Here is a 27,076-nt window from a genome sequence, read left to right as displayed (position 1 = left end):
ATTCTTGGGCCAACTCTTTTCTCTGTATACATCAATGATGTCGCTCTTGCTGCTGGTGAGTCTCTGATCCACCTCTACGCAGACAATACCATTCTGTATACTTCTGGCCCTTCGTTGGACACTGTGTTAACAACCCTCCAGACGATCTTCAATGCCATACAAATCTCCTTCCGTGGCCTCCAACTGCTCTTAAATACAAGTCAAACTAAATGCATGCTCTTCAACCGATCGCTGCCCGCACCTGCCCGCCCGTCCAGCATCACTACTCTGGACGGTTCTGACTTAGAATATGTGGACAACTACAAATACCTAGGTGTCTGGTTAGACTGTAAACATCTCCAATCCAAAGTTAAATCTAGAATTGGCTTCCTATTTTGCAACAAAGCATCCTTCACTCATGCTGCCAAACATACCCTCGTAAAACTGACCATCCTACCGATCCTCGACTTCGGCGATGTCATTTACAAAATAGCCTCCAATACCCTACTCAATAAAGTGGATGCAGTCTATCACAGTGCCATCCGTTTTGTCACCAAAGCCCCATATACTACCCACCACTACGTCGCCAAACCCACTGGCTCCAGGTCATCTACAAGACCCTGCTAGGTAATGTCCCCCCTTATCTCAGCTCACTGGTCACCATAGCAGCACCCACCCGTAGCACGCGCTCCAGCAGGTATATCTCTCTGGTCACCCCCAAAGCCAATTCCTCCTTTGGACATCTCTCCTTCCAGTTCTCTGCTGCCAATGACTGGAACGAACTACAAAAATCTCTGAAACTGGAAACACTTATCTCCCTCTCTAGCTTTAACTTTTTGAGGAAAGAGGGGCAGTATTGAGTAGCTTGGATGAAAAACATGCCCAAAGTAAAATGCCTGCTACTCAGGCACAAAAGCTAGAATATGCATATAATTAGTGGATTTGGATAGAAAACACTCTGAAGTTTATAAAACTTTTTGAATGATGTCTGTGAGTATAACAGAACTCATGTTGCAGGCAAAAACCTGAGAAAAATCCAACCAGGAAGTGGGAAATCTGAGGTTTGTAGTTTTCCAAGTGATTGCCTATCTAATACACAGTGTCTGTGGGGTCATTTTGCACTTCCTAAGGCTTCCACTAGATGTCAGTCTTTAGAACGTTGTTTCAGGCTTCTACTGTGAATGGGAAGAGAATAAGAGCTGATTCAGTTGTGTATCTGGAAAATTGGCATGAGCTCAAATATGCGCACGGCTGTGAGAGTAAGCTACCTTTCCTTTCAATTCCAAAGACAATGGAATTGTCCGGTTGGAATATTATTGCAGATTTATGATAAAAACATCCTAAAGATTGATTCTACACATCGTTTTACATGTTTCTACTAACTGTAATGGAACTATTTTGACTTTTCATCTGGACTAAACTCACGCGCTTAGTGAATTTGGAGTGCTGGACTAAATGCGCAAACAAAATGGAGGTATTTGGACATAAATATGAACTTTATCGAACAAAACAAACATTTATAGTGGAACTGGGATTCCTGGGAGTGCATTCTGATGAAGATCATCAAAGTGAATATTTATAATGTTATTTGTGACTTCTGTTGACTCCAAAATGGCGGGTATCTGTATGGCTTGTTTTGATATCTGAGCGCTGTACTTAGATTATTATAAAGCTTTTTGGAAATCTGACACAGCGGTTGCATTAAGGAGAAGTTTATCTATAATTCTGTGCACTTGTATCTTTTATCAAAGTTTATGATGAGTATTTCTGTAAATGGATGTGCTCACTAACCAGAAGTTTTTGAGGCAAAACATTTCTGAACATTACACTGTCACGGTTGTCGTCGGTGAAGGAGGACCAAAACGCAGCAGGTAAGTGCAGGCTCATCTTGACGTTTATTTATTTTCAAAATGAATGCCAAAATAACAAACCACGAGAATGAATGAACAACCAACAGTCTGTCAAAGCATAGGCTCAACACAGAACAATCACCCACAAATAACAAACACAAACACACCCTCATATATGGGACTCTCAATCAAAGGCAGATAGACAACACCTGCCTTCAACTGAGAGTCCCAACCCCAATTAACCAAACATAGAAACAGACATACTAGACAAATCATAGAATACCTGAAAACCAAACAGTGCCCAAAAACCCCGGAATACTTAAACCAAATGCCCCTTCAACAAAACACACCACCCCGAACCACATAAAATGAATACCCTCTGCCACGTCCTGACCAAACTACAATACCAATTAACCTTATACTGGTCAGGACGTGACATACACGCTGTAACGTGGGTCGTATTAAGGGGACCAAGGCGCAGCGTGTATAGTGCTCATATTCACTTTTATTATGAAGATACTAGAACAAAAACAACAAAACGACCGTCAACAGTTCCCGTCAGGTCAACATACACTAAACACTCAACTACCCACAAAACCCAGGAAGAAAAACCCCTACTTAAATATGATCTCTAATCAGAGGCAACGAGGATCAGCTGCCTCCAATTAGAGATCAACCCAAACAATCCCACCATAGAAATAGAAAAACTAGAACTTAAACATAGAAATAGAAAACATAGAAAACACAAAAACACCCCCTGACCTCCTCTACTATGGAAAATGACATCTTACTAGGATCAGGACGTGACAGTACCCCCCCCCATAGGTGCAGACTCCGAATGCAACAAATCAAAACCCAACAAAACAACCACAAAAACCAAAGGGAGGGTAGGGAGGGTGACAAAAGTCTATGGCGACTCAAATCCAACACCCAGAACCTTCCTCTTCTCCCGATCCTCCAGCAACGGAGGTGGCTCTGGCTCAGGGCGAAACCTCCATTCCGCCCATAGATTCCTCTGCTTCTGTAACATAAGCCTTTAGATCATTATTGAAGGAATCAGATTGTAGATCCTTACCGGAATCAATGTGCTGCAGACCACTACTGGAGGTTCCGACCTCCAAGCCGCCGCGGGAGGATCTGGGCTGCAGGCCGCCGCTGAAGATTCTGGGCTGCAGGCCGCCGCTGAAGGCTCTGGGTTGCAGAACACCGCTGAAGGCTCTGGGTTGCAGAACACCGCTGAAGGCTCTGGGTTGCAGAACACCGCTGAAGGCTCTGGGTTGCAGAACACCGCTGAAGGCCCTGGGCTGCAGACCAACGCTGAAGGCCCTGGGCTGCAGACCAACGCTGAAGGCCCTGGGTTGCAGACCACCGCTGAAGGCTCTGGGTTGCAGACCACCGCTGAAGGCTCTTGACTGGGAAGCGTCGCTGGAGGCTCCGGACTGAGGAGCGTCGCTGGAGGCTCCGGGCTGAGGAGCGTTGCTGGAGGCTCCGGACTAGGGATGCGCACTGGAGGTCCGATGCGTGGGACTGGCATAGGTGGCGCCAGACTGGTAACACGCATTTCAGGTCGAGTGCGAGGAGCAGGTACAGGACGTACTGGGCTATGGAGGCGCACTGGAGTGAGAGTGCGAGGAGCAGGAATCAGTCTCACCGGACTGGGGAGACGCACTAAAGGCCGAGTGCAAGGAGCAGGCACTGGCTGTACCGGGTTATGGCTGCGTACTGGAGGAATAGTGCGAGGAGCAGAAATCGGTCTCTCCGGACTGGGGAGACGCACTAAGGGCCAAGTGCTCACAGCAAGGGACTGGCTGTACCGGGTTATGGATGCGCACTGAAAGGAGAGTGTGAGGAGCAGGCACAGGACATACTGGGCTTTGGAGGTGCACTGGAGAGAGAGTGCGAGGAGCAGGAATAGAACATACCGGGCTGTTGAGACTTACTGTAGACCTGGTGTGTATCGCCGGTATCACTTGTTCCGGAACTTCCACACACTTCTCCGGTTGAGTACAGGGAGCTGACTCAGGTGGCACCAAACTGACGACACGTTCCTTTGGGAAAAACTTGTGCGTTCTCCACCAACTCAATAGCTCTCCCATTTCTCCCTTCTCCAAATTCTCCCTCTTCTCCCGGATTGGCTCTGGTTTGCTCCTCGGCTCCGCCGACTGCTCCATGTTTTTGTAGCCTCTCGTGCTTCCCAGGTAGGCTCCGATAACGCTCGATTACCTGGCCCCAAGTCGAGTCTCTCCTCTCTATCCACTCCTGATGTGACCAGGTGTCCATCTCCTCTCGAGCACGCTGCTTGATCCAGTTGTGGTGGGTAGTTCTGTAACGTGAGTCGTATAAAGGGGACCAAGGCATGCTCATATTCAGTTTTATTATGAAGACACTAGAACAAAATGACCGACAACAGTTCTGTCAGGTCAACATACACTAAACAGAAAACAACTACCCACAAAACCCAGGAAGAAAAACCCCTACTTAAATATGAGTCTCTAATCAGAGGCAACGAGGATCAGCTGCCTCCAATTAGAGATCAACCCAAACAATCCCAACATAGAAATATAAAAACTAGAACTTAAACATAGAAATAGAAAACATAGAAAAAAACCCCACATAAACACCTCCTGTCACGCCCTGACCTATTCTACTATAGAAAATGACATCTTACTAGGATCAGGACGTGACACACGCCAATGTAAAATGTTTTTTTTTTACATAAATATGAACTTTATCGAGCAAAACATACATGTATTGTGTAACATGAAGTCCTATGAGTGCCATCTGATGAAGATCATCAAAGGTTAGTGATTAATTTTAGCTGTATTTCTGGTTTTTGTGACGCCTCTCCTTGCTTGGAAAATGGCTGTGTGGTTTTTCTTGTCTAGGTGCTGTCCTAACATAATCTAATGCTATGCTTTTGCCGTAAAGCCTTTTTGAAATCGGACAATGTGGTTGGATTAACAAGAAGATTATCTTTAAAATGGTGTATAATACCTGTATGTGTGAGAAATTTGAATTATGAATATTTTTGTTGTTTTGAATTTGGCACTCTGCTATTTCACTGGCTGTTGGTGAGGTGGGACGCTACCGTCCCACATGTCCTAGAGAGGTTTTAAGCACCAGCTGTCAGAGCAGCTAACAGATCACTGCACCTGTACATAGCCCATCTATAATTCAGCCTAAACAACTACCGCTTCCCCTACTGTATTTATTTATTTATTTATTTTGCTCCTTTGCACCCCATTATTTCTATTTCTACTTTCTTCCACTACAAATCTACCATTCCAGTGTTTTACTTGCTATATTGTATTTACTTTGCCACCATGGCCTTTTTTGCCTTTATCTCCCTTATCTCACCTCATTTGCTCACATTGTATATAGTCTTATTTTTCTACTGTATTATTGACTGTATGTTTGTTTTACTCCATGTGTAACTCTGTGTTGTTGTATGTGTTGAACTGCTTTGCTTTATATTGGCCAGGTCGCAATTGTAAATGAGAACTTGCTCTCAACTTGCCTACCTGGTTAAATAAAGGTGAAATAAAATAAATAAATAATAATTGTGGAGGCCAGGTCATCTTATGCAGCACTCCATCACTCTCCTTCTTGGTGAAATAGCCCATACACTGCCTGGCGGTGTTTTGGGTCATTGTCCTGTTGAAAAACAAATTATAGTCCCACTAAGCTCAAGCCAGATGGGATGGCATATCGCTGCAGAATGCTGTGGTAGCCATGCTGGTTAAGTGTTCCTTGAATTCTAAATAAATCACAGACAGTGTCACCAGCAAGGCATCCCCACACCATCACACCTCCTCCTCCATGCTTCATGGTGGGAACCACACATGAGGAGATAATCCGTTCACCTGCTCTGCATCTCACAAAGACAGCAAAAATCTAACATTTGGACTCATCAGACCAAAGGACAGATTTCCACGGGTCTAAAGTCCATTGCTTGTGTTTCTTGGCCCAAGCAAGTCTCTTCTTCTTATTGGTGTCCTTTAGTAGTGGTTTCTTTGCAGCAATTAGACCATGAAGGCCTGATTCACGCAGTCTCCACTGAACAGACACTGCACTTGACACATTTATGCATGCATTGGAATGTTAAAAATGTTAAAAACTGTTAAATCCCTCGTGGATTGATGAGGAATTGAACAATTGTATGGTTGAGAAGGATGAGGCAAAAGGAATGGAAAATAACTCTTGCTGCACAACCGATTGGGAAACGTATTGCAAATTGAGAAATCATGTGACTAAACTCAAAAAAGAGAAGGAACTACACTATGAGCTTAAATTAAATTTTGGGAAAAAAGGCAAACTCAGCTCCATCATTCATTGAAACAGATGGCGCATTCATCACAAAACCAACTGATATTACCAACTACTTTATTTTTTCACGGGAATGATTAGCAAACTTAGGCGTAAGATGCCAGCAACAAATGCTGACACTGCACTTCAAAGTATATCTGATCAATTATGAAAGACAAGCATTGTAATTATAAATTCCGGAAAGTTAGTGTGGAAGAGGTGAAAAAAGATTTGTTTTCTTTCAACAATGACAAGCCACCGGGGTCTGACAACTTGGATGGAAAATGACTGAGTATAATAGCAGACGATATTGCCACTCCTATTTGCTACATCTGCAATTTAAGCCTACTAGAAAGCGTGTGCCCTCCGGCTTGGAGGGAAGCAAAAGTCATTCCGCTACCTAAGAATAGTAAAGCCCCCTTTACTGGCTCAAATAGCCGACCAATCAGTCTGTTACCAACCCCTAGTAAAGTTTTGGAAAAAATTGTGTTTGACCAGATACAATGCTATTTTACAGTAAACAAATTGACAACAAACTTTCAGCATGCCCATAGGGAAGAAAATTCAACAAGCACAGCACTTACACAAATTATTGATGATTGGCTGAGAGAAATTGATGATAAAATGATTGTGGGGGATGTTTTGTTAGACTTCAGTGTGGCCTTTGACATTATTGATCATAGTCTGCTGCTGGCGAAACGTATGTGTTTTGGCTTTACATCCCCTGCTATAGTGTGGATAAAGAGTTACCTGTCTAACAGAACAAAGAGGGTGTTCTTTAATGGAAGCCTCTCCAACATAATCCAGGTAGAATCAGGAATTCCCAAAGGCAGCTGTCTAGGCCCCTTACATTTTTCAATCTTTACTAATGAATTGCCACTGGTTTTGAGGAAAGCCAGAATGTCTATGTATGCGGATGACTCAACACTATACATGTAAGCTACTACAGCGACTGAAATGACTGCAACACTTAAAGAGTTGCAGTTAGTTTCTGAGTGGGTGGCAAGGAATAAGTTAGTCCTAAATATTTCAAAAATTAAAAGCATTGTATTTGTGACAAATCATACACTAAACCCTAAACTTCAACTAAATCTTGTAATATATAATGTGGAAATTTCAACACATTAATGTTTCTTATTGTCACGACTTATTGTCACGACCGTCGTTTAAATAACTGGACCAAGGCGCAGCGTGAGTAGAGTTCCACATTGTAATAATAGTGAAACTTCTCAACAAAAAAACCACAAAGATATAACGATCATGCACAAAGGCACTCACACAAAACAATATCCCACATTGCAGGTGGGAAAAGGAACACACTAAGTATGATCCCCAATTAGAGGTAACGATTATCAGCTGCCTCTAATTGGGAGCCATACACATACACCAACATAGAAATAAACTCACTAGAAATCCCCCTAGTCACGCCCTGACCTAAAACACCATAGAGAACCCCGAGGGCTCTCTATGGTCAGGGCGTGACACTTATAAAAATAAAAAGTGATGGAGTCAGTCTCTCCTCAACTCTTAGCCAAGAGAGACTGGTATTTACAGTATTAAAATTAGCCCTCTGATTACAATGAAGAGCAAGATGTACTGCCCTGTTCTGGGCCAGCTGCAGCTTAAATAGGTCTTTCCTTGCAGCACTCGACCACATGACTGGACAATAGTCCAGATAAGATAAAACTAGAGCCTGCAGAACTTGCTTTGTGGAGTGTGGTGTCAAAAAAGCAGAGCATCTCTTTATTACGGACAGACCTCTCCCCATCTTTACAACCATTCAATATATATGTTTTGACCATGACAGTTTAAAATGTAAGGTAACGCCGCCCTTTGACAGCCCTGTGTAGTGTCTACCGGTAATTGTTGATGATTGCGGTGATTTCACACCTGTCACGTCCTGGCCAGTATAAGGTTAATTGGTATTGTAGTTTGGTCAGGACGTGGCAGAGGGTATTTGTTTTATGTGGTTCGGGGTGGTGTTTTGGAAAATAGGGTGTTTGATTTAGTATTTCCGGGTTTTTGGTTTATGGTCTGTGTTTATGTATTTCTATGTGTTATCTAGTTAGTTGTATGTCTATGTTTGGTTAATTGGGGTGGACTTCCAATTGAAGGCAGCTGTGTGGTGTTGCCTTTGATTGGAAGTCCTATATTAGTTGGGTGTGTTTGTTTGTCTAATTGTGGGAGATTGTCTTTGGATTGCTGTGTTGCCTTCAAGGCTGTCATTTTGTCGTTCATCATTTTGTTTATTTTTTGTATACGTGTTTGTTTGGTTTTTCCTTCTTTTCCGTTAAATAAAGAAGATGAGTATACACATACCTGCTGCGTTTTGGTCCGCCATTTCTAACGACGAGCGTGACAACACCGTGGTATTTCACCCAATAGATATGGGAGTTTATCAAACTTGGATATGTTTTCACATTTTTTGTGGGTCTGTGTTTTCTGAGGTAAATATGTGTCTCTAATATGATCATACATTGGGCAGGAAGTTAGGAAGTGCAGCTCAGTTTCCACCTCATTTGTGGGCAGTGTGCACATAGCCTGTCTTCTCTTGAGAGCCAGGTCTGCTTTCGGCGGCCTTTCTCATTAGCAAGGCTATGTTCACTGCAGTGGCGGATTTAGGTATAGGCGACATGGGCACGGGGCGCCCTCACAAAAAAAATATCAGAATGGTGACATTTACTATCGCTCAATTGCACGTCACGTCAATGATATCATGTCACTGTGTGGGACTGTGTGTCAATTAACCTTGTCAGAGTGGGCGCCCTGATTCTAGTTTGTGAGCTAGGCAGGCTACTGCCTGGGAAGGTCTCCCACTCAGAAGTACGAGATGGGGAGGGGGGCTGAAGCACCCCCAGATCATCACCGATCCTCCACCAAATTCCACAGTGGGTGTGACACACTGTGGCTTGTAGTCCTCTCCAGGTCTAATACCCACTGTGTCTTGTAGGTCTCTCCAGGTCTCACACCCACTGTGTCTTGTAGGCCTCTCCAGGTCTCACACCCACTGTGTCTTGTAGGTCTCTCCAGGTCTCACACCCACTGTGTCTTGTAGGTCTCTCCAGGTCTAATACCCACTGTGTCTTGTAGGTCTCTCCAGGTCTAATACCCACTGTGTCTTGTAGGCCTCTCCAGGTCTCACACCCACTGTGTCTTGTAGGTCTCTCCAGGTCTAACACCCACTGTGTCTTGTAGGTCTCTCCAGGTCTAACACCCACTGTGTCTTGTAGGCCTCTCCAGGTCTAACACCCACTGTGTCTTGTAGGCCTCTCCAGGTCTCACACCCACTGTGTCTTGTAGGCCTCTCCAGGTCTCACACCCACTGTGTCTTGTAGGTCTCTCCAGGTCTAACACCCACTGTGTCTTGTAGGTCTCTCCAGGTCTAACACCCACTGTGTCTTGTAGGCCTCTCCAGGTCTCACACCCACTGTGTCTTGTAGGCCTCTCCAGGTCTCACACCCACTGTGTCTTGTAGGTCTCTCCAGGTCTCACACCCACTGTGTCTTGTAGGTCTCTCCAGGTCTAATACCCACTGTGTCTTGTAGGTCTCTCCAGGTCTCACACCCACTGTGTCTTGTAGGTCTCTCCAGGTCTAATACCCACTGTGATATTTGGTGGAGGATCAGTGATGATCTGGGGGTTCTTCAGCAAGGCTGGAATCGGGCAGATTTGTCTTTGTGAAGGACGCATAAATCAAGCCACGTACAAGGTTGTCCTGGAAGAAAACTTGCTTCCTTCTGCTCTGACCATGTTCCCCAACTCTGAGGATTGGTTTTTCCAGCAGGACAATGCTCCATGCTACACAGCCAGGTCAATCAAGGTGTGGATGGAGGACCACCAGATCAAGACCCTGTCGTGGCCAGCCCAATCTCCAGACCTGAACCCCATTGAAAACCTCTGTGATCAAGAGGAAGATGGATGGTCACAAGCCATCAAACAAAGCTGAGCTGCTTGAATTTATGCACCAGGAGTGGTATAAAGTCACCCAACATCAATGTGAAAGACTGGTGGAGAGCATGCCAAGATGCATGAAAGCTGTGATTGAAAATCAGGGTTATTCCACAAGTTATTGGTTATTGGTTATTCCCAAGTTAAAACATTAGTATTGTGTTGTTTAAAAAATGTATATAAACTCTCTAAATAACAATATTTTTATTTGGAATTTGGGAGAAATGTTGTCAGTAGATTATAAAGTAAAACAAAAATGTTAATTTTACCCAAACACATACCTATAAATACTAAAACCAGAGAAACTGATCATTTTGCAGTGGTATCTTAATTTTTTCCAGAGCTGAATATGTTGAACAGCGTGCGGCTTAATCTGCATCCCTGTCTCACCCCCTGGCCCTGTGGCAAGAAATGTGTTTTTTTTGCCAATTTTAACCGCACACTTGCTGTTTGTGTACATGGATTTCATAATGTCGTATGTATTTCCCCCAACACCACTTTCCATAAATTTGTATAGCAGGCCCTCGTGCTAAATTGAGTCGAAAGCTTTTTTGAAATCAACAAATCATGAGAAGACTTTGCCTTTGTTTTGGTTTGATTATTTGTCAATTAGTGTGTGCAGGGTGAATACATGGTCTGTCGTACGGTAATTTGGTAAAAAGACAATTTGACATTTGCTCAGTACGTTGTTTTCGCTGAGGAAATGTATAAGTCTGCTGTTAATGATAATGCAGCGGATTTTCCCAAGGTTGACGCATATCCCACGGTAGTTATTGGGGTCAAATTTGTCTCCACTTTTGTGGATTGGGGTGATCAGTCCTTGGTTCCAAATATTGGTGAAGATGCCAGAGCTAAGGATGATGTTAAAGAGTTTTAGTATAGCCAATTGGAATTTGTGGTCTGTATATTTTATCATTTCATTGAGGATACCATCAACAGCATAGGCCTTTTTGAGGGTTTGTATTTTGTCCTGTAGTTCATTCAATGTAACTATCTATAGATACTGTATGTGTATTTATTGTAGCTGGAAAAATAATTTCCTGTGGTCACTAACTCAATCGCATTAATGGAATGTGGAATCTCATTAATGGAATGTGGAATCTCATTAAAGGAATGTGGAATCTCATTAATGGAATGTGGAATCTCATTAATGGAATGTGGAATCTCATTATTGGAATGTGGAATCTCATTAATGGAATGTGGAATCTCATTAATGGAATGTTGGTAACCTTTTGTTTTTCCAGCCATCCCATCATAAATCACAGACTACTGTTCCCCTCATCTCCCTCCACAGATGTTGTCTCACAGACGGAGTACTGTTCCCCTCATCTCCCTCCACAGATGTTGTCTCACAGACGGAGTACTGTTCCCCTCATCTCCCTCCACAGATGTTGTCTCACAGACGGAGTACTGTTCCCCTCATCTCCCTCCACAGATGTTGTCTCACAGACGGAGTACTGTTCCCCTCATCTCCCTCCACAGATGTTGTCTCACAGACTACTGTTCCCCTCATCTCCCTCCACAGATGTTGTCTCACAGACGGAGTACTGTTCCCCTCATCTCCCTCCACAGATGTTGTCTCACAGACGGAGTACTGTTCCCCTCATCTCCCTCCACAGATGTTGTCTCACAGACTACTGTTCCCCTCATCTCCCTCCACAGATGTTGTCTCACAGACGGAGTACTGTTCCCCTCATCTCCCTCCACAGATGTTGTCTCACAGACGGAGTACTGTTCCCCTCATCTCCCTCCACAGATGTTGTCTCACAGACTACTGTTCCCCTCATCTCCCTCCACAGATGTTGTCTCACAGACGGAGTACTGTTCCCCTCATCTCCCTCCACAGATGTTGTCTCACAGACGGAGTACTGTTCCCCTCATCTCCCTCCACAGATGTTGTCCCTCCTCAGACGGACAACTGTTGCCCTCCTCTCTCTCCCTCTCTCCCTCTCTCCCTCTCTCCTCTCTCTCTCTCTCTCTCTCTCTCTCTCTCTCTCTCTCTCTCTCTCTCTCTCTCTCTCTCTCTCTCTCCCCCTATGTATGTCCTTTGCAGTTGTGTGTTGTTACATCTAGTGATGTGCTTGAGCCACCTCAGAATGTACGCTCTCTCACAGCATTCATCCTAATTTAACTTTAATGAAATGGACTCCTCTTTACTATTGTATCTCATAAATGATAAATGGTCATTTGCAGCATGAGTCAAACAGAGCTCTGCTTCATACACTGTTCATTTACTGGGCCCGTACACCGAGCAATGATATATGCAAGTATATCATGAGGAACAACATGTGTAGCCACCTCTCTCCTAGCCTCTGAGGCCCATGGGTAACAGCTGAAGGTCGGAGACAGAGTGGTAGCTAGCTCTCTGCTGGGCTGGCAGAAAGGAAGGAAGGAAGGAAGGAAGGCAGGCAGGCAGGCAGGCAGGCAGGCAGGCAGGCAGGCAGGAAGGAAGGAAGGAAGGAAGGAAGGAAGGAAGGAAGGAAGGAAGGAAGGAAGGAAGGAAGGAAGGAAGGAAGGAAGGAAGGAAGGAAGGAAGGAAGGAAGGAAGGAAGGAAGGAAGGAAGGAAGGAAGGAAGGAAGGAAGGAAGGAAGGAAGGAAGGCAGACAGTCAGTCAGTCAGTCAGTCAGTCAGGTAGACAGGCAGGCAGGCAGACCAGACCAGAAGTGCCTCAGGTTCCACTGCCTGCCCCTGCATATACAGTACTACTACCTCTATGCTCTCCGGTCTAGGAAGATGTGAGCCAGTTCTGTCAAGCTCTGTCACAGAGGAATAAGACACTACCCTACTTCTTCAGTTGGCACAACTTTTGTCGTGTTGGACCTTTCAAGGCACAATAACAAATGAAACCCTCACTATGGCTCAGAAGCCACAGCTTGCTATGGGGTCAAAAGACATGGAGAGGCAACATTCCATGTAATATATTAATGTATTTTGTTTTGAAATACATTATGTTCTAATGTTGAAGTGTGGTTTTAGTAAAAACACTTCTTGATGGTAGTAGTGGGGGGTATATGTGAGGGGTATATGTTGCAACCAGTGGAGGCTGGAACGGAGCAAATGGAATGGCATCAAACACATGGAAACAATGTGTTTGCTGTATTTGATACCATTCCACTATTCCGCTCTAGTCATTACCACGAGCCCATCCTCCCCGATTAATGTGCCACCAACCTCCTGTGGTTGTAACCCACACATTTCCATGGTTCCTTGAGATGTGTTAGGCTGTGGCATCTGCCCAAGTCTCTCACCTACTGTATAGGTCCCGCCCCTCCCTTCAATGGAACGCCACATCCATAGTCATTTCCTGATTTAAATGTAATAGGAAGTGGGTGTCAGGACATAGTCTCTCTAGACATCTAGGTTGCCTCCCACAACGTTCCAAATCCACTTCATCCAGCTGAAAGACGATGGCCAGAGCTTGCCCATGACACTGCACAATGATTTAAATCAATAAGTCATTATTTTAATCAAAGTATGATATATTTGGGCTTGAAGTGACAAATCTGAACTGACCACTTCGTGCACATCTGTGTTAATGCAATATATTTTCTGATGATATGACACAAATTATTTTCAGCCTACGTTTCGTTTCAGGGCTGGGTTTTATTTGAATTTTACCACCCATCAGCGTGGCATTATTTATTAGTCAGAAAAGCTGCAGAGTTCTTCCTCTTTGTGACTGAGATGAGCCATACAGCCCTGTGTCCACTTGGCTGCCTGAGCCATGGAGCTAATTAAAATAGGGGGTGCAAATGTACAGTTGAAGTCGGAAGTTTACATACACCTTAGCCAAATACATTTAAACTCAGTTTTCACAATTCCTGACATTTAATCCTTGTAACAATTCCTTGTCTTAGGTCAGTTAGGATCACCACTTTATTTTAAGAATGTGAAATGTCAGAATAATAGAAGAGAGAATGATTTATTTCAGCTTTTATTTCTTTCATCACATTCCCAGTGGGTCAGAAGTTTACATACACTCAATTAATATTTGGTAGCATTGCCTTTAAATTGTTTAACTTGGGTCAAACGTTTCGGGTAGCCTTCCACAAGCTTCCCGCAATAAGTTGGGTGAATTTTGGCCTATTCCTCCTGACAGAGCTGGTGTAACTGAGTCAGGTTTGTAGGCCTCCTTGCTTGCACATGCTTTTTCAGTTCTGCCCACAAATTTTCTATGGGATTGAGGTCAGGGCTTTGTGATGGCCACTCCAATTTCTTGACTTGGTTGTCCTTAAGCCATTTTGCCACAACTTTGGAAGTATGCTTGGGGTCGTTGTCCATTTGGAAGACCCATTTGCGACCAAGCTTTAACTTCTTGACTGATGTCTTGAGATCTTGCTTCAATATATTGTAACGGCTGTCGTCGGAAGAAGACCAAGGTGCAGCGGAGTTAGTGTTCATCATAATTTAATTCAGAAAGAACACTATGCAACTACAAAACAAGAAAAAACCGACAGCTAAACAGTACTGACAGCTAACACACTGAACAGAAACAATTACCCACAAAACCCCAACGGAAAAACATGCACTTATGTGTGACTCCCAATCAACAGCAACGAACTTCAGCTGTGCCTGATTTGGGAGCCACACACGGCCCAAAACAAAGAAATACAAACACATAGACACAGAACATAGAATGCCCACCCAATGTAACACCCTGGCCTAACCGAAATAAAGAACAAAAAACCCTCTCTATGGCCAGGGCGTTACAGTACCCCCCCCAAGGTGCGGACTCCAGCCGCAAAACCTGACACTGAAGGGGAGGGTCTCGGTGGGCCCTCTTACGGCGGCGGCTCAGGTGCGGGACGTAGCCTCTGCCCCACCCTTGGCGTCGCCCTCTTAGGTGGCGCACCTGGCCGCGCCGAAGGTCTGGTGGGCGACCCTGGCTTCGCCCGGCTGGCGGGCGACCCTTGCTGCACCCGGCTGGTGGGCGGCGATGGCTGATCCGGGCAGACGGGCCGCTCAGGCTGATCCGGGCAGACGGGCCGCTCCGGCTGATCCGGGCAGACGGGCCGCTCCGGCTGATCCGGGCAGACGGGCCGCTCCGGCTGATCCGGGCAGACGGGCCGCTCCGGCTGATCCGGGCAGACGGGCCGCTCCGGCTGATCCGGGCAGACGGGCCACTCCGGCTGATCCGGGCAGACGTGCCAGTCCGGCTGATCCGGGCAGACGGGCCACTCTGGCTGATCCGGGCAGACGGGCCACTCCGGCAGCTCCGGGCAGACGGGCCACTCCGGCAGCTCCGGGCAGACGGGCCACTCCGGCAGCTCCGGGCAGACGGGCCACTCCGGCAGCTCCGGGCAGACCAGGATAGGGAGACCCAATGGAGGACTGGTCCATGGAGGAGGCATGGGCTTGACCAGGATAGGGAGACCCACTGGAGGACTGGTCCGTGGAAGAGGCACGGGCTTGACCAGGATAGGAAGACATGCAGGAGGCCTGTTTCTGGGCGCAGGCACAGTCTTCACCAGACAACCAGCACGCACCTCAAGACGAGTATGGAGAGCTACCTCAGGTGACATCATTTAATCGACACGCTCCGTAGGGCGAATGCTGTGCCGTATGCAGCAAACTAGCAGCTCTCTCATCTCTCTCTCCTTTAATCTCCCCATTAACTCCTTCACAGTCTCTGCCTCATACCTCTCGCTCACCTCCAATGTCAACCCGACTGGCTCTGGTTCCGACCTCGGCTCCGCCGACTGTCCCGTGTGCCCCCCCCAATTTTTTTTATTGGGGCTGCCTCTCCGCTCTCGCCGCTTCAATCTCCCACTGCGGGAGGCGATATTCCCCAGCCTGAGTCCATGGTCCCTCTCCGTCCAGTATCTGTTCCCATGTCCACGAGTCCATCAAGCTGTTCTCCTGTTGCTCCTTCCTCCTCCGCTGCTTGGTCCTGGTTTGGTGGGTAATTCTGTAACGGCTGTCGTCGGAAGAAGACCAAGGTACAGCGGAGGTAGTGTTCATCATAATTTAATTCAGAAAGAACACTATGCAACTACAAAACAAGAAAAAACCGACAGCTAAACAGTACTGACAGCTAACACACTGAACAGAAACAATTACCCACAAAACCCCAACGGAAAAACATGCACTTATGTGTGACTCCCAATCAACAGCAACGAACTTCAGCTGTGCCTGATTTGGAAGCCACACACGGCCCAAAACAAAGAAATACAAACACATAGACACAGAACATAGAACGCCCACCCAATGTAACACCCTGGCCTAACCGAAATAAAGAACAAAAAACCCCTCTCTATTGCCAGGGCGTTACATATATCCACATAATTTTCCTACATCATGATGCCATCTATTTTGTGAAGTGCACCAGTCCGCCTGCAGAAAAGCACTCCCACAACATGATACTGCCACCCCTGTGCTTCACAGTTGGGATGGTGTTCTTTGGCTTGCTCCCCCTTTTTCCTACAAACATAATGATGGTCATTATGGCCAAACAGTTCTATTTTTGTTTCATCAGACCAGAGGACATTTCTCCAAAAAGTACGATCTTTGTCCCCATGTTCAGTTGCAAACCGTAGTCTGGCTTTTTTATGGAGGTTTTGGAGCAGTGGCTTCTTCCTTACTGAGCGGTTTTTCAGGTTATGTCGATATAGGACTCATTTTACTGCTGATATAGATACTTTTGTACCTATTTCCTCCAGCATCTTCACAACGACCTTTGCTGTTGTTCTGGGATTGATTTGCTCTTTTTGCACCAAAGTACGTTCATTTCTAGGGGAGGGAACGTGTCTTCTTACTGAGCGGTATGACGGCTGAGTGGTGCCATTGTGTTTATTCTTGCTTACTATTGTTTGTACAGTTGAATGTGGTACCTTCAGGCATTTCGAAATTGCTCCCAAGGATGACCCAGACTTGTAGAGGTCTACAATTCTTTTTCTGAGGTCTTGGCTGATTTCTTTAGATTTTCCCATGATGTCAAGCAAAGAGGCACTGAGTTTGAAGGTAGGTCTTGAAATACATCCACAGGTACGCCTCCAATTTACTCAAATGATGTCAATTCGCCTATCAGAAACTTCTAAAGCCATGACATGATTTTCTGGAATTTTCCGAGCTGTTTAAAGGCACAGTCAACTTAGTGTATGTAATCTTCTGACCCACTGGAATTGTGATACAGGGAATTATAAGAGAAATAATCTGTCTGTAAACAATTGTTGGAAAAATTACTTGTGTCATGCACAGAGTAGATGTCCTAACCGACTTGCCAAAACTATAGTTTGTTTACAATAACTTGTGGAGTGGTTGAAAAATGAGTTTTAATGACTCCTTCCTAAGTGTATGTAAACTTCAGACTTCAACTGTATGTTTTTGCACCTCCACTTTTTTTACCAGAAATTATCATAATCCATTGGATAATTTGTCAATTATCATGTGTCTAAACAGATAATGAAAAGGCATTAAATAAATGCATGATCATCCATGATCATGAGCAAAGTCATTTCGCTTCCCCCTGTGAGAACCATGAGCACGTGCTGACTTGGCTTTACTGTACCCGGAGCCGAAGCCTGCCAGCAGCCTACCTACCAAATGTTGCACGGTGTCCATTACAATGTAGAAAAATGAATATCAGCTATCTTTCAAAAGTTAACCATATTACCAGAGATTCATCTTATTCTTTTGGTAGGCCATCATTGTAAATAAGATTTTTTCTTAACTTACTTGCTTAGTTAAATAAAGGTTAAATACAAAAACATCTTTCTAGCTATTTTTATGGTGGATTGGCATCTGCAATATATGGAAGCATTATGACAGAACTTCGGAGACAACAATAGATGGCGAAGTCAAAAATAGGTCAGTGGTTTCCATCTAAGCATTCACTAAATCAATGCTTATGACAAATCCAGCTCCAGAACCAGCCATAGAGCCAGCTGGCTAATCTTTTGAATACATTGTAGTTAAAAAAAAAAAAATGCAACAACAGATAACATTGGCTAGCTAGATAAGGTTAGCAAGAGAGCTAGCTAGCAAGATAAGGTTAGCATACTAGCCAGCTAGCTAGATTATGTTTTAGCAAGAGAGATAGCTATCTATATAAGGTTAGCATGCTCATTAGCTAGGTAAAGTTAGTATGCTAGCTAGCTAGCTAGATGGATAATGTCTTAGCAAGAGAGATAGCTAGCTATATAAGGTTAATATGCTCGTTAGCTAGTTAAGGTTAGCATGATAGCTATCTAAATTTATTTTACATTGACAGCTATCAGTGCCCTATTTGTTGATGTTTATCAACTCCACGAGAAAACTCCCACACCCAATTCGTGAATATTCCTAAGTAGGACGTGAAACCTAAACATGCATTTCCTCTGTTGGACAGGAACTTACGTGGCAGCAACTTCGTCTGGAAGGGTTTTGCCTGCAAAGGTTTTGCCTGCAACACCGAACTTTTGAATTGCAACCTTCTGGCATGTCTACTTCGTGATTTGTTGGGAGAATTGTCTGTGTTCCCAGAAACATTGTTTTCCTTTTCAAAATGACCTTGAGAGTTCATCATTAACCCTGGTCATTGCTGTTGCCAGGAGACTAGTTGGAAAGGGAGAAGCCATCTTGACTAAATGTTTTGGTCAGAAATGTTTGGTAACCAAGAAACTGTTTATAGTTTAAAAGTCTAGTGTTCTCACTCCATAGAAGTGATAATGTTCTTAAAGACTTGTAAGGGATATTTTATTGTTTATCAGAAGAAGTTTTCTTTCGAGGACTATTTCTACTTACAGTCTATATTTTGGGGTTTTCCTCTGTGGACTATTTCTGCTTTGCATGATTTCACAGAGTAAGAACTAAACTGGTAAGGTCCATCCTAATTTCATTTATTGTTAGATTTTGTATTATATGTATTGTGATCCAGAGACTGAGCCTGTACATTTGAGTTGAATTATGGGGAATTTTGGTTTGATTCTGTATGCCAGCTGATTTATCTGTGTATATATTTGTTCACATGACATTCATGCTCTCCCTTGCATTTCTCTTACAGGTGGTGGGTTTATCTAACTGACCTTTATAATGTAAAGTGTTCGGGTTGATCGATTTCATCCTGTATCATGTCATTAATTGTAGGCAGTTGACAGTCATAGGCCTAGAGGTGACTGGTATGGAATCTGTAGTCACCCCAGCCGGGGAAGGGTCATCATAGGTCACCATTGAAGGGAGGGGCGGGACCTATACAGTAGGTGAGGACACCTCTCGCCCCATCACTGGTTTTTGATTTCGTTGTCATGGTTATTTCCATTTGTTTGGATCGTTTCACAAAGGAGTTGGGTCCAAAGGCAGCTTCATGTCGGTCCTGACGGGCCTCCTCGGGAACATGAAAAGCCTAAAAGAGAGTCTCTGTATTTGAATTGCAGCCGTCCCTCGGAAGGTTGATGGGGAGGGCTTTGTTATGTTCAGTGGCTACAGGGAAGACCTCAGGAACAGACCCACCCCTCCCACCCACCAGTTATTTTATGTCATTCAGTTTCCAGGATGGGTGAAGGGTAGAGCCACTGGAATGATGAAACCAAACCACGTTACCCAACTCTCGTTGTTTTTAAGGGGTTTCTATCTGCATGCGTGTTTCTCTGTAACTCTGAGAGCAACAACTCTCGTTGTTTTTAAGGGGTTTCTATCTGCATGCGTGTTTCTCTGTAACTCTGAGTGAGAGCAACAACTCTCGTAGTTTTTAAGGGGTTTCTATCTGCATGCGTGTTTCTCTGTAACTCTGAGTGAGAGCAACAACTCTCGTAGTTTTTAAGGGGTTTCTATCTGCATGCGTGTTTCTCTGTAACTCTGAGTGAGAGCAACAACTCTCGTTGTTTTTAAGGGGTTTCTATCTGCATGCGTGTTTCTCTGTAACTCTGAGTGAGAGCAACAACTCTCGTTGTTTTTAAGGGGTTTCTATCTGCATGCGTGTTTCTCTGTAACTCTGAGTGAGAGCAACAACTCTCGTTGTTTTTAAGGGGTTTCTATCTGCATGCGTGTTTCTCTGTAACTCTGAGTGCAGGGGGAAATTACACTTAATCTGTTAATGACAGTTGGCGCTGTCATAAGCTTGGAGAGTGTATAATAAATTGCTGTAATAAAAATATAGATTGCATGCATCATTGCTTAATGTAGTTACAAAAATGGCAGCAGCTGATGTGCAGTCCACTGTTCGACCTGGAGAATGCTCCAATTTCTGAGTGACACTTAACCTGCCGTAGCTCACCTATGGCTGAGGGGGTTGGGGGAACCTAATGAGGCTTTTCTTCCACCCACTTCCAGAACCACTGAACTAGATGGCCTGGTTTGTATCAGAGAAAGGCAAAGGCATTGTTCAGGGGGAATTAATTCATCTCCCTCAAATCTACTGAATTCCAAAAAAGCAGCTGAAGCCACAACTCAATATTGGGGTCGGCCGTTGTGTTCAGCGAATGATCGGTCATCATTTTTGAGTGCCTAAACTCAAGATAAGTTGCAGGGTGATCCACAAATCTGGGAGCTAAAGGTCACATCGTTCAACTGTGCCGTTTTTTTACTTAATTGGGGCTTGAAAGACTTGGGACTTTCTGGAACATCAAATCAAATCAAAACATGCACACTGAAGGGCACAACGGAGTACAGCAAAGACCCAGAGTACTTCCTCCACTTTGATGTAGGACAATGCAGCCTCTGTGGAGCAGGGCCCTGACACAAGCAGGCAGGGGAGAGGTCTCCACTTTTGCCCCAGAAGGACAAAGGAGCCAAGCGTTTGCATCTCACATTAGGGGATTATCATGTTAGCTGATGTAGCCCCAAACTGTGAAAGCTGCTTTTTTCCCAGGATTAGACAAGGATACCCTCAAATCAAAGCTTTGTGATTACAAGGAGATTAGCCCCTGTTGTACATTACCATCCCAGGGCTGCTAGCTGTCCTCTTGAAGTTAGCTGTGAGCTGCTGACATGTTGGAAAAGGCTGACCAAACTCTCCCTGACCAACTCTCTGTCTGCTCTGTACTTCAGTCACTCAACCAGAACCGCTCTATATAGAAGATACTTTAATCCTTATCTCTGCTGCTGCATTATTTTATATAGAATATACTTGAATCCTTATCTCTGCTGCTGCATTATTTTATATAGAAGATACTTTAATGCTTATCTCTGCTGCTGCATTATTTTATATAGAAGATACTTTAATCCTTATCTGCTGCTGCTGCATTATTTTATATAGAAGATACCTTAATCCTTATCTCTGCTGCTGCATTAATTGATATAGAAGATACTTTAATCCTTATCTCTGCTGCTGCATTAATTGATATAGAACATACTTTAATCCTTATCTCTGCTAGTGCATTATTTTATATAGAAGATACTTTAATCCTTATCTGCTGCCGCTGCATTATTTTATATAGAAGATACTTTAATCCTTATCTCTGCTGCTGCATTAATGGATATAGAACATACTTTAATCCTTATCTCTGCTGCTGCATTAACTGGGACACAATAAGCCTAGTTTGGGGCTTTGCCTTCAGGCTAGCTGGTGCTCAAGTAGCCTGACACCAATTGACACAGGATGGTTTTTCCAGGTCATCTTGCAACAACATTGCCCTCTCTCCAACAGTGGCCAACACACAATGGAGATCTTTAAGTTGACAGACAACCATTGGTGCATGGAGAGACTGAGGCGCAGCTCAATTAGTCAGATGAGTGGGATATTTTGCCATGAGTTGCGAAGCAATTAACTGCCATCCTGCCCTGCTCTTAAACTTAGCAATGGTCACAGTCTGTTTGGTGGAGGATGAGGACCCATGTCAACAAGAGTTTGAAATCCTGTTGACGTTAGATTTGACAGGTATCAGCTTTGGTCTTATCAGTACCACTAAAGTCATTGATTTCAATAGGCTGAATTCATATGATAATAACCTTGTATTACTGTTTATTTATATGTAACTAATATATACTGAAGTAATATATACTGTAAAGATCAGGGTTACACCTGAAGTAATATATACTGTAAAGATCAGTGTTACACCTGAAGTAATATATACTGTAAAGATCAGTGTTACACCTGAAGTAATATATACTGTAAAGATCAGTGTTACACCTGAAGTAATATATACTGTAAAGATCAGGGTTACACCTGAAGTAATATATATTGTAAAGATCAGGGTTACACCTGAAGTAATATGTATTGTAAAGATCAGGGTTACACCTGAAGTAATATATACTGTAAAGATCAGGGTTACACCTGAAGTAATATATATTGTAAAGATCAGGCTTACACCTGAAGTAATATATACTGTAAAGATCAGGGTTACACCTGAAGTAATATATACTGTAAAGATCAGTGTTACACCTGAAGTATTATATACTGTAATGATCAGGGATACACCTGAAGTAACATATACTGTAATGATCAGGGTTACACCTTCATAAAAGCTTTCTTTGCCTCATAATGTTAAATCCAGATTGTTTAGGCATGCTTTTTTCCCCCCCTTTATTTAACTAGGCAAATCAGTTAAGTACAGATTCTTATTTTCAATGACAGCCTAGGAACAGTGGGTTAACTGCCTTGTTCAGGGGCAGAATGACAGATTTGTACCTTGACAGCTCAGGGATTTGAACTTGCAACCATTTCAGTTACTAGCCCAACGCTCTAACCACTAGGCTACCCTGACTTGTTCTCCAAACTAAAGCTGAAACTTGTGAGCCCAGACTGCTAATAAGGCCTCTGTAGAAGGCAGGCAGTAGCAGCAGCTCCAGTTTGATTCATTTCCTCTGTTCCACTGTTTAAGTCCTCCTGGCTAGCAGATCCCAGTTGCCATGGCTCCCACCACAGTTATCACCCGCTTGTCTCCCAGTTCTGTTGATTCCGCCATTGTTGTTGTTAACTTTGTTTCCCCTCCACTCCTTTTTGATACCTTTTAGGGTGTGGTATATTTAAGCATTAAGTCCTGAGGGGATGTGGTATGTGGCCAATATACCGCAGGTAAGGATGGTTCTTACGCATGTCACAATGCAGAGTGCCTGGATACAGCCCTTAGCCGTGGTATATGGGCAATATACCACAAACTCCGAGGTGACTTATCGCTATTATAAACTGGTTACCAACGTAGTTAGAGCAGTAAAAATACATTTTTGTCATACCCATTGTATACGGTTTAATATACCACGGCTTTCAGCCAATCAGCATTCAGGGCTCGAACCAGCCTGTGTATAATAATATATTAATCAAGTTGTTATTTATTATATGCTGTTCAAGGAATGATAATTTTGGCCCTAGAGGACAAAGGGGCCAGGCATTCCAAATGAAGTAAACATCTTAACACTAAAATCATCTCTCTGATTAATGGCCCCTTAAAGACAGGGCAAAACAATGTAATGTATTGTTTAGTGGAGATAGTGAAGACTTGCATCACAGTTTAACACTGATGTCCAGTGATTGGTTCATACTGTATTTGTCTGCACATTGTTTATAACAATTGAGGAGTAAACATTTTGGGAGGGAATACAAAAATGGTGGGGTTTTGTATTATCCAATCAAACTTTATTTATATAGCACATTTCTTCCAACAAATGCATTTCAAGGTGCTTAACAAATAAAACTGAACTAGCTCTATACCTTCCAGCAACAATGCAAGGTCATTGTGAAGCACAGCCATTAGCTCACTGTGCGAGGTGACCCCAACGTTTATTTCTCAGGGTTCATTAAGAACAAATGCACAATGGTCTAAAATAAGACCAATGCAACTTACCCAACCCACTGAACCCAGTCCCCCTTTACTTACATTTCGGGAGAAATATAATAATTATTTTTAATTACTGCTGCTGGGCACTATTCAAATTGTAATTCTCCTCATCCACCCCGATTGATCTGGTCACATTAGGCGGCTGTGGCGAAATGCAGTGTATAATATTCACGCTGGTACCCCTTGGTTGTGCCGTGTGTCAGAAGCCATCTTGCAGAGAATCCCTCACCCACCTTGGAGCGCAGCCTGTGGAACTGATGAGGTGAACAGCATTGCTCTGCAGCTCCACGCTAGTAATCACGGGACTGAAGAAACACATACATCATCTGCCACACAGGTTGGCATGGCGAGTGAAAAGCCTTCACATTGCGTAAGATGTTGGACAAATGATGGTCATACACGTGTTTGTCTCCTCACAGATGGCTCTGCATCTTCAGTCAGGAAAAAGCTGAGCCTGGCACTTCTTCCGCCCCCCCACTCCTCTCGCGCCCTCTTCCTCTCTCCCTCCGTAAGGCATCAGTCTTTTCCCCTTTTTTGCTCCTTCCGTGCAGGAGGTTGAATGTTGGCAACACTGTTAGTGCCCTCAGCCGATATACTAGAGGGAAAGATTACATAAATGATTTGCCAATTGTTTGACACATGCAGGGCATTGTCCTTGGATTAATCATCAGCGCTCTGTCAATTGAAGGTGTGAATGGTGCCACTAGTGTTTTGTATCTCTGTGTGAAGCTTCTTGGCTTCTCTTGGCTTTTCTTGGCTTCCCTTGGCTTCTCTTGGCTTCTCTTGGCTTCCCTTGGCTTCTCTTGGCTCCTCTTGGGCTTCTCTTGGCGCCTGTACTCTCCAGGAAATAGGCTCCACAATCCAGCTGTCTTCAGCAGCATAGTGCTTGGTGGTAGGAGGATAGACCACATCTAGATCTGACATTTGGATATCAATGCAGTAGTGGATTTAAACAACTCATGCTCTATAATTGTCTTTCAGTTATACTTGTAATGATTTCTGACCCGCCTTGTGATAATCACAGGAGAGAGTGGAAACTGAACCGAACACAGCCGTTCTGCTTCTGAATAGGCTCATTAGAAACACAATTACACACTCTAATCACACCTCAACATGAATGTCAAGGGTGTACAAAATGATTTTCTCTTGCACACGGTCACTGCGGAATACATTTATGAAACACAGAAATGATCTCTAATAGTCAGTAATATTTACCGATTTCACACTATCAAAACACCATCAATGGTGTGTATAAACAAATGAGCTTCATTAGAATATTGATGATTTTCTTTTGGAGTAAAAGGACTGGCATGTGTTGCCCTAGCTGCGCTTTTGCACAGAAGCTTGGATCTCATTGCTATTAGCTCATCTAAATGGTACAGGTATCACTTCTCCCTCCCAGAAAGCAAACCATCCTTGTGTTTCTCAAACATCAGGACACACTGTAATAAAAAATCAAATCAAATTTTATTGGTCACATACACATATTTAGCAGATGTTATTGAGGGTGTAGTGAATGCTTTTCTTCCTAGCTCCAACAGTGAGGTAGTATCTAAAAATGATTCACAACAATACACACAAATCTGCAAGTAAAAGAAGGGATTTAAGAAGTATATCAATATTTCATCGTGCTATGTCGGAGTGGCATCGACTAAAATACTGTAGAATATAATACAGTATATACATATGAGATAAGTAAAGCACTATGTAAACATTATTTAACTTCTATGGGCTAGGTGGGACGCTAGAGTCCCACCTGCGGGACACGGCCAGTGAAATATCAGGGCGGACAATTAAAAAACAACAAAATGTCATAATTCAACTTTCTCAAACATACAACTATTTTACACCATTTTAAAGATACACTTCTCGTTAATCTAACCACATTGTCCGATGTCAAAAAGGCTTCACAGTGAAAGCAAAACATTAGATTATGTTAGGAGAGTACATAGACAAAAATAATCACACAGACATTTTCCAAGCAAGGACATGTGTCAATAAAACCCAAAACACAGCGAAATGAAGCACTAACCTTTGACGATCTTCATCAGATGACACTCCTAGGATATTATGTTACACAATACATGTATGTTTTGTTCGATAAATTTCATATTTATATCCAAAAACAGCATTTTACATTGGCGCGTGATGTTCAGAAAATGTATTCCCACCAAAACGTCCGGTGAATGTGCACATCAATTTACAAAAATACTCATCATAAACGTTGACAAAATATAGAACAATTATTTTAAGAATTATAGATAGACTACCCCTGGATGCAACCGCTGTGTCAGATTTTAAAATAGCTTTACGGAGAAAGCACATTTTTAAATATTCTGAGTACATAGTTCAGCCATCACGGTGAGCTATTCAGACACCCGCCAAGTTCGGGGCAACCTAAACTCAGAATTAGTATTAGAAATATGCTCTTACCTCTGCTGATCTTCGTCAGAATGCACTCCCAGGACTGCTACTTCCACAAGAAATGTTGTTTTTGTTCAAAATAATCCATATTTATGTACAAATACCTCCGTTTTGTTCGTGCGTACAGATCACTTATCCAAAGGCATAACGCACGAGCGCGGAACGAGAGACGAAAAGTCAAAATGTTCCATTACCGTACTTAGAAGCATGTCAAACGCTGTTTAAAATCAATCTTTATGGTATTTTTAACATAAAATTGCGATAATATTCCAACCGGACAATAGCATATTCATTCAAGAAGAAAAAGAAGGAGGGGCGCGCTCGTGGGACCGAGCATATCCAATCCCTTTGTTGCCAGGCAGACCACTCAGTATCTGAGCTTCTATACTCTGCCCAGTGACAGGAAAATGCTCAAACCACTTTCTGAAGGCTTTAGACAGCCAATGGAAGCCTTAGGAAGTGCAACGTCACCCCACAGACACTGGAGCTTCGATAGAGAATCAAAAGAAGAACCACAATTCTCAGACTTTTCACTTCCTGCTTGGATTTTTCTCAGGTTTTTGCCTGCCATATGAGTTCTGTTATACTCACAGACACCATTCAAACAGTTTTAGAAACTTCAGAGTGTTTTCCTTCGAAATCTACTAATAATATGCATATTCTAGTTTCTTGGCCAGAGTAGTAACCTGTTTAAATTGGGTACGTTTTTCATCCGGCCGTGAAAATACTGCCCCCTAGCCCAGACAGGTTAAGCATTATTAAAGTGACTGCTGTTCCATTATTAAAGTTGCCAGAGATTCCATGTCTAGGTATATAGGGCAGCATCCTCTAAGGTGCAGGGTTGAGTAACCGGGTGGTAGCCTGCTAGTGAAGGTACTGAT

At 43.6% G+C, this 27,076-nt stretch overlaps 1 pseudogene; it reads left to right on the top strand.

The window, feature by feature from the left end:
* Nucleotides 1-27,076, top strand: part of LOC106582483 (homeobox protein Hox-D1-like) — a 60,844-nt pseudogene that overhangs the window by 33,495 nt on the left and 273 nt on the right.

Source organism: Salmo salar, chromosome ssa21, assembly GCF_905237065.1.
Source record: "Salmo salar chromosome ssa21, Ssal_v3.1, whole genome shotgun sequence".
NCBI lineage: Eukaryota > Metazoa > Chordata > Actinopteri > Salmoniformes > Salmonidae > Salmo > Salmo salar.
The sequence above is the reverse complement of the archived record's forward strand: the minus strand, read 5'-3'. Positions and strand labels throughout refer to the sequence as shown.